Source organism: Chiloscyllium punctatum, chromosome 47 (genome assembly GCF_047496795.1).
Source record: "Chiloscyllium punctatum isolate Juve2018m chromosome 47, sChiPun1.3, whole genome shotgun sequence".
NCBI lineage: Eukaryota > Metazoa > Chordata > Chondrichthyes > Orectolobiformes > Hemiscylliidae > Chiloscyllium > Chiloscyllium punctatum.
This window is the reverse complement of record NC_092785.1, coordinates 44,171,666-44,186,213: the sequence shown is the minus strand read 5'-3', so window position 1 is coordinate 44,186,213 and position 14,548 is coordinate 44,171,666. Positions and strand designations below refer to the sequence as shown.

Here is a 14,548-nt window from a genome sequence, read left to right as displayed (position 1 = left end):
TCTGATTTACCAACTCCCAATGTTTATGCCTCCTCTCCCTCTCCTCCACCCCCTTCCACACAATTCCCCGGTCTGGAAATCCATTCCCACCCTCCCTTTGGAACCCACTGTCCCACTGTGTCCCCCCCACCTCTGGAATCTGATTGAAGGCGAGAATTCATTCGGTTGTCTGAGAGAGGGAGATGGGAGAGTGTTCCTCAGTATTGACAGCTCCACACACCCTGAAGCAGATGGTGTCCAAATGCAGCACGATCTGGACAATATCCACACAACTGTCAGGCAATGACCATCTCCAATCAGTGACAATCGAACCACCACCCTCTGACATTCGATGGTGTTACCATCACTGGACCCCCCCCACTAGCAACTGGGGGGTCACCATTGACCAGAACCACAACTGGATTCACCATGAACACACAGCAGCTCCAACAGCAAATTAATTCTCCCTATCTCTGTAACCCCCTCCAGCCCCTACACCCCCTCCCTATCTCTGTAACCCCCCTCCTGCCCCTACACCCCCTCCCTATCTCTGTAACCCCCCTCCTGCCCCTACACCCCCTCCCTATCTCTGTAACCCCCTCCAGCCCCTACACCCCTCCCTATCTCTGTAACCCCCACCAGCACCTACACCCCCTCCCTATCTCTGTAACCCCCCTCCAGCCCCTACATACCCCCTCCCTATCTCTGTAACCCCCTCCAGCCCCTACACCCCCTCCCTATCTCTGTAACCCCCTCCAGCCCTACACCCCCTCCCTATCTCTGTATCCCCCTCCAGCCCCTACACCCCTCCCTATCTCTGTAACCCCCTCCAGCCCCTACACCCCTCCCTATATCTGTAACCCCCCTCCAGCCCCTATACCCCCTCCCTATCTCTGTAACCCCCTCCAGCCCCTATACCCCCTCCCTATCTCTGTAACCCCCTCCAGCCCCTATACCCCCTCCCTATCTCTGTAACCCCCTCCAGCCCCTACATTCCCCTCCCTATCTCTGTAACCCCCTCCAGCCCCTATACCCCCTCCCTATCTCTGTAACCCCCTCCAGCCCCTACACCCCTCCCTATCTCTGTAACCCCCTCCAGCCCCTACATACCCCCTCCCTATCTCTGTAACCCCCTCCAGCCCCTATACCCCCTCCCTATCTCTGTAACCCCCTCCAGCCCCGACACCCCTCCCTATCTCTGTAACCCCCTCCATCCCCTACACCCCCTCCCTATCTCTGTAACCCCCTCCGCCCCTATACCCCCTCCCTATCTCTGTAACCCCCTCCAGCCCCTACACCCCCTCCCTATTTCCATAAACTCTGAACCCTTCCTATTCATATACCCATCCAGATGCCTCTTAAATGCTGTAATTGTACCAGCCCCCACCACATCCTCTGGCAGCTCATTCCATACACGTACCACCCTCTGGGTGAAAAAGTTGCCCCATAGGTCCCTTTTATATCTTTCCCCTCTCACCCTAAACCTATGCCCCTCTAGTTCTGGACTCCCCCACCCCAGGGAAAAGACTTTCCCTATTTACCCTATCCATGCCCCTCATGATTTTATAAACCTCTATAAGGTCACCCCTCAGCCTCCGACGCTCCAGGGAAAACAGCCCCAGCCTGTTCAGCCTCTCCCTGTAGCTCAAACCCTCCAACCCTGGCAACATCCTTGTAAATCTTTTCTGATCCCTTTCAAGTTTCACAACATCTTTCCGATCGGAAGGAGACCAGAATTGCACGTAATATTCCAACAGTGTCCCAACCAATGTCCTGTACAGCCGCAACATGACCTCCCAACTCCTGTACTCAATACTCTGACCAATAAAGGAAAGCAGACCAAACGCTGCCTTCACTATCCTATCGACCTGGGACAAATGGTGGACAGGGGGAGATTCCTGGCTGGGAGAGCTGAGGATTACTTTTCCGTGCTGGAGCTGATTTCCTGGAGCAGCAATCATGGTGTTTAATCAGTATTTACTTTTTTAAAAAAATGATCAAAGCAACAATACTTTAACCGGGAGGATAGGGAGTGAGCAGACATTTTGGGAGAGTCCACATTGGGAGGTCAGAGTTCATTCAGGTGAGTCGACCTTATAGAGGTTTATAAAATCATGAGGGACATGGATAGAGTAAATAGACAAAGTCTTTTCCCTGGGGTGGGGGAGTCCAGAACTAAACGGCATAGGTTTAGGGTGAGAGGGGAAAGATATAAAAGGGACCGAAGGGGCAACTTTTTCACCCAGAGGGTGGTACGTGTATGGAATGAGCTGCCAGAGGATGTGGTGGAAGCTGGTACAATTACAGCATTTAAGAGGCATCTGGATGGGTATATGAATAGGAAGGGTTTGGGGGGATATGGGCCGGGTGCTGGCAGGGGGGACTAGATTGGGTTGGGATATCTGGGTCGGCATGGACGGTTTGGGCCGAAGGGTCTGTTTCTGTGCTGGACATCTCTGTGACTCCATGACTCCTCCCCCCCCACCCCCCACCAGCCCGTTCCAGTTGGATCCCATCATCCTGAGGGGTGTGAGGACCTGAATCGCACACGGTATCCCATGTGTGGGCGAACTGGGGTGTTTTGCAAAGCTGTAACAAACATTCGATCACGTTCCTGCCGAGATTTCTTTGTGCGTGTGAGAGACAGTGACTTTATTTCTCTCTCTCTCTCTCTCTCTTTCTGCATTTCTCTCGCTCTTGTCTTTCAGGGACTGCCCCGTTGAGCTCAGGACCGTTTCCCATCCCGGTTTTGAGCTGCGGAGGAATTTTCTTCCTCTTGTTAGCTGCTGGTATTGTCTACTGGACACATCGGAGCAGGAGTGGGAACTGGATGAACAGAGTGGCCGGTGAGGGAGAATTGGATTCTTCACGTCATTACACCAACCACCAGCAGCCTGCCCAACTCAATCACACTCTCTCTCTCTCTCCTTCAGCTTCTCACTCTCACACTCTCCACCTCTCCATCGTTCCCTTTCAATCCCTCTCTCTCTCCTACACTCCCTGACTTTCCATTTCCCTCTCACTCTCTCTTTCCCTCCCCCTTTCCCTCACTCCCTCTATCGCCCACTGTCAGTCTTTCCCTCTCTCCCTCTCTCTCTCTTTCCCTCACTCCCTCTATTGCCCACTGTCAGTCTTTCCCTCTCTCCCTCTCTCTCTCTTTCCCTCACTCCCTCTATCGCCCACTGTCAGTCTTTCCCTCTCTCCCTCTCTCTCTCTTTCCCTCACTCCCGCTATCGCCCACTGTCAGTCTTTCCCTTTCTCACTGTCACTCTGTCTCTCACACACTCTCTCTCTCTCTCTCCACCCCTTTCTCTCACTCCATCGCCCATGGTCAGTCCTTCCCTCTCTCCCTCTCAGTCTGTCTGTGTGTGTCTCTCTCTCTCTCTCTCTCTCTCCCCCTTTCTCTCACTCCCTCGATCGTCCACTGTCAGTCTTTCCCTCTCTCCCTCTCACTCTCATTCTCTCTCTCTCTCTCCCTCCCTCCCTTTCTCTCACTCCATCACCCACTGTCAGTCTTTCCCTCTCTCCCTCTCTCTCTCTTTCCCTCACTCCCTCTATCGCCCACTGTCAGTCTTTCCCTCTCTCCCTCTCTCTCTCTTTCCCTCACTCCCGCTATCGCCCACTGTCAGTCTTTCCCTTTCTCACTGTCACTCTGTCTCTCACACACTCTCTCTCTCTCTCTCTCTCCACCCCTTTCTCTCACTCCATCGCCCATGGTCAGTCCTTCCCTCTCTCCCTCTCAGTCTGTCTGTCTGTCTGTCTGTCTGTCTCTCTCTCTCTCCCTTTCTCTCACTCCCTCGATCGTCCACTGTCAGTCTTTCCCTCTCTCCCTCTCACTCTCATTCTCTCTCTCTCTCTCTCCCTCCCTCCCTTTCTCTCACTCCATCACCCACTGTCAGTCTTTCCCTCTCTCCCTCTCTCTCTCTTTCCCTCTCTCCCTCTATCGCCCACTGTCAGTCTTTCCCTTTCTCACTGTCACTCTGTCTCTCACACACACTCTCTCTCTCTCTCCCTCCCTCCCTTTCTCTCACTCCATCACCCACTGTCAGTCTTTCCCTCTCTCCCTCTCACTCTCATTCTCTCTCTCTCTCTCCCTCCCTCCCTTTCTCTCACTCCATCACCCACTGTCAGTCTTTCCCTCCCTCCCTCTGTCTCTCCCTCACTCTCTCCCTTTCCCTCACTCCCTCGATTGCCCACTGTCTGCATTTCCCTGTCTCCCTCTCACTGTCTCTTACCCTCCCTCTCCCTCACTCTCTCCGTCTCTCAGACCCTGTTCTTAGTCTTTTTGTTCCTGTCGTGCTCTCTCTCGCTCTCCCTTTCCCTCACTCTTCCAATCTCCATCTCTATCTTGCCTTCTGTCAGATTTTCTCTCTCTCTCTCTCTCTCTCTCTCTGTCATTGTCTGGTTTTTTTTCATATTAAACTGTCTCTGTCAAACTGTCTCCATCTCTCACTCTCTCTCCCTGTATTTTAGGAAAGCAAATCTTAGCAGGACTTATACACTTAATGGTAAGGTCCTAGGGAGTGTTGCTGAACAAAGAGACCTTGGAGTGCAGGTTCATAGCTCCTTGAAAGTGGAGTCGCAGGTCGATAGGATAGTGAAGGCAGCGTTTGGTATGCTTTCCTTTATTGGTCAGAGTATTGAGTACAGGAGTTGGGAGGTCATGTTGCGGCTGTACAGGACATTGGTTAGGCCACTGTTGGAATATTGTGTGCAATTCTGGTCTCCTTCCTATCGGAAAGATGTTGTGAAACTTGAAAGGGTTCAGAAAAGATTTACAAGGATGTTGCCGGGGTTGGAGGGTTTGAGCTACAGGGAGAGGCTGAACAGGCTCGGGCTGTTTTCCCTGGAGCGTCGGAGGCTGAGGGGTGACCTTATAGAGGTTTATAAAATCATGAGGGACATGGATAGGGTAAATAGACAAAGTCTTTTCCCCTGGGGTCAGGGAGTCCAGATCTAGAGGGGCATAGGTTTAGGGTGAGAGGGGAAAGATATAAAAGGGACCTAAGGGGCAACTTTTTCACCCAGAGGGTGGTACGTGTATGGAATGAGCTGCCAGAGGATGTGGTGGGGGCTGGTACAATTACAGCATTTAAGAGGCATCTGGATGGGTATATGAATAGGAAGGGTTTGGGGGGATATGGGCCGGGTGCTGGCAGGTGGGACGAGACTGGGTTGGGATATCTGGGTCAGCATGGACGGGTTGGACTGAAGGGCCTTTTTCCGTGCTGTTCATCTCTGTGACTCTTTGTCTTTCTCCGTCTCCTTCTCCATCTCTCTCCCCCTCTCTCTGTCTCTCCCCTCTTCTGCTCTCTTCATCATCTCTGCCTCTCACTCACCGTTTCGGACTGTATCTCTGTTTTTTTACTCTTGACCTGTCTCTCACATTCTCTCCCTATCTCACTTTCTGAGAGAACTAGAGGGGAACTCGCAGGGGGCTGGTGTTCCCATGTACCTGCTGCCCCTTGGTCCTTCTGGATGGAAGTGGCCGTGGGGTTTGGAAGGTGCTGCCTGAGGATCTTTGGGGAATTTCTGCAGGGCATCTTGTAGCTGGTCCACATCGCTGTTACTGAGCGTCGGTGGGGGGAGGGAGGGAGGGGGGGGTGTTTGTGGGTGTGGGGCCAATCCGGCGGGGGGTGGGGGGGTGGGGCTGCTTTGTCCCTGGATGGGGTCGAGCGTCTTGAGTGTTGTTGGAGCTGCCCCCATCCAGGGGCAAGTGGGGAGGATTCAGAACACATTGTGTTTCAGAATGACAATTTGGGAGACAGTTCAGACAGACTGAGCTGACAAGGATTGCCATCCACCCACACACCAGATGGGCATCAGGTGAGGACAATGCCACGTCTTCATATTCATTCATGGAGGTCTACCCCATCCCCTTGGCAAGTCCCCTCCAGCAACACATCCTCCTGTTTCTCTAAACCAGATAGTGAGATAGAGAGAGAGACAGAGAGAGACAGAGATGGAGATAGAGGGAGAGAGGGAGGGAGAGATACATATATATAGAAAGAGAGAGGGACAGAGAGACAGAGATGGAGAGGGACAGGGAGGGACGGAGAGATACAGAGAGGGAAAGAGGCAGAGAGAAAGATAGAGAGACAGAGATGGAGAGGAAGACAGACAGAGAGATCCAGAGAGTGAGGGAGAGAGAGAGATACAGAAAGAGAGAGAGAAAGAGATACGTAGAGAGAGAGAGAGAGAGAGAGATAGGGACAGAGAGACAGAGATAGAGAGAGAGAGGGACAGAGAGAAAGACAAAGAGATGGAGAGAGACAGAGAGAGGGAGGGAGAGATGCAGAGAGAAAGATAGAAAGCCAGAGATGGAGAGGGAGAGAGAGAGAGAGAGATATAGTGAGAGAGAAAAACAGAGACAGATATGGAGTGGGAGAGAGACAGATTCAGAGAGATCCAGAGAAATAGAGAGAGGGAAAGAGAGAGAGGGAGATGGAGGGAGTGAGGGAGGGAGAGATAGAGAGAAAGACAGAGGCAGAGAGAGAGCGATAGAGAGAGAGGCAAAGAGAGAGAGATGGACAGAGAGAGAGATGGAGAGAAAGAGGAAGGGAGAGGTAGTGAGACAGAGAGATAGCGATGGGGAGAGATACAGAGAGAGAGAGAGAGAGAAACTGAGAGACAGAGAGGGAGGCAGAGAGGAGAGAGAAAGAGAGACAAGGAGAGGGAGAGAGACAGAGACAGACAGAAATACAGAGATGGAGGGAGAGAGGGAGAGAGAGAGGAGGAGGAGAGAGACAGAGAGAGATAAAGGGAGAGAGAAAGACAGAGAAACAGAGAGAAACAGAGAGAACGAGTGAGAGAAAGAGAGGGAGACAGACAGAAGGAAAGTGAGAAGGAGAGAGAGAGATATAGAGACAGAGAAAGAGAAAGGGACTGAGAGACAGAGAGAGAGAGAGAAAGAGTTGGAGATAGAGACAGAGAGGTACCAGATGACGCCACCAGCTCTCTGCGTCGATATCACAGAGGGTGGGTAATTGGACACAGACAGGAATCTGGTTGAATTCTGATCGTTCCCCTTGATCTGACAGAGTCGGTGAACAGTCCGAGCAAGAGTGTGGCAGGACGGTTCACAGAGAGCAAAGGTCCCAGTCCACAGGTGAGTGTGGGAGTGACCCTGTGTGTGATCGTGTGCAAGGGAAATGTGGTCTTAGTTTCATCTGTTCTGGGTCTCACTGGCTGGGACCAGTATTCCTTGCCCCGTCCCTAGTTGCCCCCCCCCCCACCCCCCCCTTTAGAAGGTGGGGGTGAGCTCCCTTCTTGACCTGCTGCAGTCCATACTTGGGCCTCACCTACTTTCTGGGATAGAGAATTCCGTCAGCTTCCCCCCTCTCTGGATGAAGACACGGCTCCCCATCTCAGTCCAAAATGGCCGACCCTGTACCCTTAGCCTGTGATTCCGCCCTCGTTCTGGGTTCCCCAGGAACAAACTTCCTGTGTTGAGTCCTGTTGGGATTTTTATGAGATCTCTCCCCCCACCTCTCCATCTTCGAAAGCCCCAGTGAATCTAATCCTAAACGATCCCATCTCTCAGTCCGTCCATCCCAGGATTCAGTTTGGGAAACTATCGCTGCTCTCCCACCATCTCCAGCACATCCTTCCTCAGATACGGAGACACCCCCCCCCCCCCCCCAAACTGCACACACAGTACTCCAGGGGTGCTCTCCCCAAGACCCCCCCCCCCCCCCGTCCAACTGCAGCCAGACGTCCCTGCTCCTGTTGTCCAATCCTCTCGCCCAGGAGGTACCATTTCCCCTGCTGCCCCTGTAGCACTCACCCTCAGTGCCTGGGGTACCTCTTTGGATCTCCCAGTTTCCCAAACTATTCCGGTCACAACCTGCCTTCCCGGGTTTGCTCCTGAAGTGGGTCACTTCACACCCGCCCGCAGTGCATCGGCCGGGCATCTGCCCACTCACCCGACCTGTTCCGATCACGCTGTAACATCTCAGTGTCCCCCCCCTCCCCCCCCCCCCCCCCCCCCCCTCACAGCTCACCCTCCCGCCCAGCATCCACCCATTTGGAGACACCACATTCAGCTTCCTCAGTGAACGCGGAGCTCGGGAATCCCAGCACGGATCCCTCCCGTATCCCACAGGTCACTGGCTGCTGTTCGGATAAAGCCCCCGTCTGTTTCTGCTGGGTGTACCCAGTCAGTTGTCTCTCTACCTCAGTACAGAACTCCCGGGCCCAGCACGTGGGAATTGTCTGGGACCTGACCGAAACCCCCTCTGAATATCTGAACCAACTACACCACTGGCCGCAAGGTACCCTGGACCTTCAGAAAGCTCAGTTTCCGTCCCAGTGTGGAACATAGAACATAGAACAATCCAGCACAGAACAGGCCCTTCGGCCCTCGAGGTTGTGCCGACCTGTGAACTATTCTCAGCCCATCCCCCCTACACTTTCCCAAAATCATCCATGTGTTTATCCAAGGATTGTTTAAATCTCCCTAATGCGGCTGTGTTACCTACATTAGCAGGGAGGGCATTCCACACCCTTACCACTCTCTGGGTAAAGATCCTGCCTCTGACATCAGTTTTAAATCTATCACCCCCCCCCCAGTTTGTAGTTATCCCCCTTGTACAAGCTGACGTCATTATCCTAGGAAAAAGACTCTCACTGTCTACCCTATCTAATCCTCTGATCATCTTGTATGTCTCTATCAAATCCCCCTCTTAGCCGTCTTCGCTCCAATGAGAACAGACCCAAGTCTCTCAGCCTTTCCTCATAAGACCTTCCCTCCAGACTAGGCAACATCCCGGTAAATCTCCTCTGCACCTTTTCCAATGTTTCTACATCCTTCCTGAAATATGGGGACCAGAACTGGACATAATATTCCAGGTGCGGCCGCACCAGCGTTTTGTATAGTTGCAGCATGATATTGCGGCTCTGGAACTCAATCCCTCTCCCAATAAAACCGAACACACCGTATACCTTCTTAACAGCACTATCCACCTGGGTGGCAACTTTCAGGGATCTATGTACATGGACTCCAAGATCCCTCTGTACATCCACACAACCAAGAATCTTTCCATTGACCCAGTACTCTGCCTTCCTGTTACTCTTCCCAAAGTGCATCATCTCACATTTAGCTGCATTGACCTCCATTTGCCACCTCTCAGCCCAATCCTGCAGTTCATCCAAGTCCCCCTCCAACCTGTAACAGCCACCACTCCACCGACTTTAGCATCATGAGAATTAGACCATCAAACAGTACAGCACAGGAACGGGCCCTTCAGCCCACGAGATGGTATCACACCTGGTTTTAAAATGAGAGAACGTTGGGGTCTATCGCCCACCTTCTTCGAACATTTCGAAGGGGGGGGGTCTGCTCCCAACCAGGACACCCTTAACCAACCCGCCAATCGACAAACTCCAAAATGTCAGTCAGAAACTCGGGTCAGAGAGAGCCGACCGAAACAAACACCGATCGTAAGGTGTGCCGTCCCCATCACCACCACCACCAAGAACAAAAAAATGCCTTGTGGGTGAATGAATGTGCCTGTCAGGCATCTCTTTCAACAAACCACACATCGAACACAGGCTGTACAGCTCTGGGACAGGCCCTTTGGCCCACATTAAACCAATCCCCTCGGCCTGCTCTATGTCCCAATCCCTCCATCCCTCACATGTTCATCGACTTATCTTACAACCCCTTAAACACCCCGATTATACACGTCCCCACCACCCCCTGGCAGCATGTTCCCATCATTCTCTGCGGGGAAAAAAAACGCCCCTCACATCTCCCTTGAAATTGCCCCCCCCCCTCCAACTTAAATGCACTGCCCACGAGATTAGATAACACCCCAGTTGCTTAAAGGGATATCTCTCTTAAAGTGATCACAGAATTCCCACACAGTGTCACAACTGGCCCTTCGGCCCAATACGTCCTCGCCGATCCAGTGAAGAGGAGCCTGCCGAAACCCACTCTCCATTACTCTGCATTTACCCCTAGTTAATCCACCCTAACCTGCACATCCCTGAACACTATGGGGTAATTTAGCATGGCCAATCCACCCTAACCTGCACATCCCTGTACACTATGGGGTAATTTAGCATGGCCAATCCACCCGAACCTACACATCTCTGAACACTATGGGGTAATTTAGCATGGCCAATCCACCCTAACCTACACATCACTGAACACTCTGGGGTAATTTAGCATGGCCAATCCACCCTAACCTACACATCCCTGTACACTATGGGGTAATTTAGCATGGCCAATCCACCCGAACCTACACATCTCTGAACATTATGGGGTAATTTAGCATGGCCAATCCACCCTAACCTACACATCACTGAACACTCTGGGGTAATTTAGCATGGCCAATCCACACTAACCTACACATCCCTGTACACTATGGGGTAATTTAGCATGGCCAATCCACCCTAACCTACACATCACTGAACACTCTGGGGTAATTTAGCATGGCCAATCCACCCTAACCTACACATCTCTGAACACTATGGGGTAATTTAGCATGGCCAATCCACCCTAACCTACACATCACTGAACACTCTGGGGTAATTTAGCATGGCCAATCCACCCTAACCTGCACATCCCTGAACACTATGGGGTAATTTAGCATGGCCAATCCACTCTAACCTGCACATCCCTGAACACTATGGGGTAATTTAGCATGGCCAATCCACCCTAACCTACACATCCCTGAACACTATGGGGTAATTTAGCATGGACAATCCACCCTAACCTGCGCATCCCTGAACACTATGGGGTAATTTAGCCTGGCCAATCCACCCTAACCTACACATCCCTGAACACTATGGGGTAATTTAGCATGGCCAATCCACCCTAACCTACACATCCCTGAACACTATGGGGTAATTTAGCATGGCCAATCCACCCGAACCTACACATCTCTGAACACTATGGGGTAATTTAGCATGGCCAATCCACCCTAACCTACACATCACTGAACACTCTGGGGTAATTTAGCATGGCCAATCCACCCTAACCTACACATCCCTGTACACTATGGGGTAATTTAGCATGGCCAATCCACCCTAACCTACACATCACTGAACACTCTGGGGTAATTTAGCATGGCCAATCCACCCTAACCTACACATCTCTGAACACTATGGGGTAATTTAGCATGGCCAATCCACCCTAACCTACACATCCCTGTACACTATGGGGTAATTTAGCATGGCCCCAATCCACCCTAACCTACACATCCCTGAACACTATGGGGTAATTTAGCATGGACAATCCACCCTAACCTGCGCATCCCTGAACACTATGGGGTAATTTAGCCTGGCCAATCCACCCTAACCTACACATCCCTGAACACTATGGGGTAATTTAGCATGGCCAATCCACCCTAACCTACACATCCCTGAACACTATGGGGTAATTTAGCATGGCCAATCCACCCTAACCTACACATCCCTGAACATTTTGGGGTAATTTAGCATGGCCAATCCACCCTAGCCTACACATCCCTGAACACTATGGGGTAATTTAGCATGGCCAATCCACCCTAACCTACACATCCCCGAACACTATGGGGTAATTTAGCATGGCCAACCCACCCTAACCTACACATCCCTGAACACTATGGGGTAATTTAGCATGGCCAATCCACCCTAACCTACACATCCCTGAACACTATGGGGTAATTTAGCATGGCCAATCCACCCTAACCTACACATCCCTGAACACTATGGGGTAATTTAGCATGGCCAAACCACCCTAACCTGCACATCTCTGAACACTATGGGTTAATTTAGCATGGCCAATCCACCCTAACCTGCACATCTCTGAACACTATGGGTTAATTTAGCATGGCTAATCCACCCTAACCTATGCATCCCTGAACACTATGGGGTAATTTAGCATGGCCAATCCACCCTAACCTACACATCCCTGAACACTATGGGGTAATTTAGCATGGCCAATCCACCCTAACCTACACATCCCTGAACACTATGGGGTAATTTAGCATGGCCAATCCACCCTAACCTACACATCCCTGAGCAAAATGGGTAATTTAGCATGGCCAATCCACCCTAACCTACACATCCCTGAACACTATGGGGTAATTTAACATGGCCAATCCACCCTAACCTACACATCCCTGAACACTATGGGGTAATTTAGCATGGCCAATCCACCCTAACCTACACATCCCTGAACACTATGGGTAATTTAGCATGGCCAATCCACCCTAACCTACACATCCCTGAACACTATGGGGTAATTTAGCATGGCCAATCCACCCTAACCTGCACATCCCTGAACACAATGGGGTAATTTAGCATGGCCAATCCACCCTAACCTACACATCCCTGAGCACTATGGGGTAATTTAGCTTGGCCAATCCACCCTAACCAACACATCCCTGAACACTATGGGGTCATTTAGCATGGCCAATCCACCCTAACCTGCACATTCCTGAACACTATGGGTAATTTAGCATGGCCAATCCACCCTAACCTACACATCCCTGAACACTATGGGGTAATTTAGCATGGCCAATCCACCCTAACCTACACATCCCTGAACACTATGGGGTAATTTAGCATGGCCAATCCACCCTAACCTGCACATCCCTGAATACTATGGGGTAATTTAGCATGTCCAATCCTCCCTAACCTACACATCCCTGAACACTATGGGGTAATTTAGCATGGCCAATCCACCCTAACCTACACATCCCTGAACACTATGGGGTAATTCAGCATGGCCAATCCTCCCTAACGTACACATCCCTGAGCACTATGGGGTAATTTAGCATGGCCAACCCACCCTAACCTACACATCCCTGAACACTATGGGTAATTTAGCATGGCCAATCCACCCTAACCTACACATCCCTGGACACTATGGGGTAATTTAGCATGGCCAATCCACCCTAACCTGCACATCCCTGTACACTATGGGGTAATTTAGCATGGCCAATCCACCCGAACCTACACATCTCTGAACACTATGGGGTAATTTAGCATGGCCAATCCACCCTAACCTACACATCACTGAACACTCTGGGGTAATTTAGCATGGCCAATCCACCCTAACCTACACATCCCTGTACACTATGGGGTAATTTAGCATGGCCAATCCACCCTAACCTACACATCACTGAACACTCTGGGGTAATTTAGCATGGCCCCAATCCACCCTAACCTACACATCCCTGAGCACTATGGGGTAATTTAGCATGGCCAATCCACCCGAACCTACACATCTCTGAACACTATGGGGTAATTTAGCATGGCCAATCCACCCTAACCTACACATCACTGAACACTCTGGGGTAATTTAGCATGGCCAATCCACCCTAACCTACACATCCCTGTACACTATGGGGTAATTTAGCATGGCCAATCCACCCTAACCTACACATCACTGAACACTATGGGGTAATTTAGCATGGCCAATCCACCCGAACCTACACATCTCTGAACACTATGGGGTAATTTAGCATGGCCAATCCACCCTAACCTACACATCACTGAACACTCTGGGGTAATTTAGCATGGCCAATCCACCCTAACCTACACATCCCTGTACACTATGGGGTAATTTAGCATGGCCCCAATCCACCCTAACCTACACATCCCTGAACACTATGGGGTAATTTAGCATGGCCAATCCACTCTAACCTGCACATCCCTGAACACTATGGGGTAATTTAGCATGGCCAATCCACCCTAACCTACACATCCCTGAACACTATGGGGTAATTTAGCATGGACAATCCACCCTAACCTGCACATCCCTGAACACTATGGGGTAATTTAGCCTGGCCAATCCACCCTAACCTACACATCCCTGAACACTATGGGGTAATTTAGCCTGGCCAATCCACCCTAACCTACACATCCCTGAACACTATGGGGTAATTTAGCATGGCCAATCCACCCTAACCTACACATCCCTGAACATTTTGGGGTAATTTAGCATGGCCAATCCACCCTAGCCTACACATCCCTGAACACTATGGGGTAATTTAGCATGGCCAATCCACCCTAACCTACACATCCCTGAACACTATGGGGTAATTTAGCATGGCCAACCCACCCTAACCTACACATCCCTGAACACTATGGGGTAATTTAGCATGGCCAATCCACCCTAACCTACACATCCCTGAACACTATGGGGTAATTTAGCATGGCCAATCCACCCTAACCTACACATCCCTGAACACTATGGGGTAATTTAGCATGGCCAATCCACTCTAACCTGCACATCTCTGAACACTATGGGTTAATTTAGCATGGCCAATCCACCCTAACCTGCACATCTCTGAACACTATGGGGTAATTTAGCATGGCCAATCCACCCTAACCTATGCATCCCTGAACACTATGGGGTAATTTAGCATGGCCAATCCACCCTAACCTACACATCCCTGAACACTATGGGGTAATTTAGCATGGCCAATCCACCCTAACCTACACATCCCTGAACACTATGGGGTAATTTAGCATGGCCAATCCACCCTAACCTACACATCCCTGAGCAAAATGGGTAATTTAGCATGGCCAATCCACCCTAACCTACACATCCCTGAACACTATGGGGTAATTT

General features: G+C 51.0%; 1 long non-coding RNA gene across 1 annotated transcript in view; it reads left to right on the top strand.

The window, feature by feature from the left end:
- Positions 1-2,691: 2,691 nt before the first annotated feature.
- Positions 2,692-14,548, top strand: part of LOC140468474 (uncharacterized) — an 80,126-nt gene continuing 68,269 nt past the window's right edge. Inside the window, exons 1-2 of the long non-coding RNA XR_011955659.1 lie at positions 2,692-2,825; positions 7,020-7,087. This is a non-coding gene — a long non-coding RNA (uncharacterized lncRNA). The remainder of the gene's footprint in view (positions 2,826-7,019; positions 7,088-14,548) is intronic.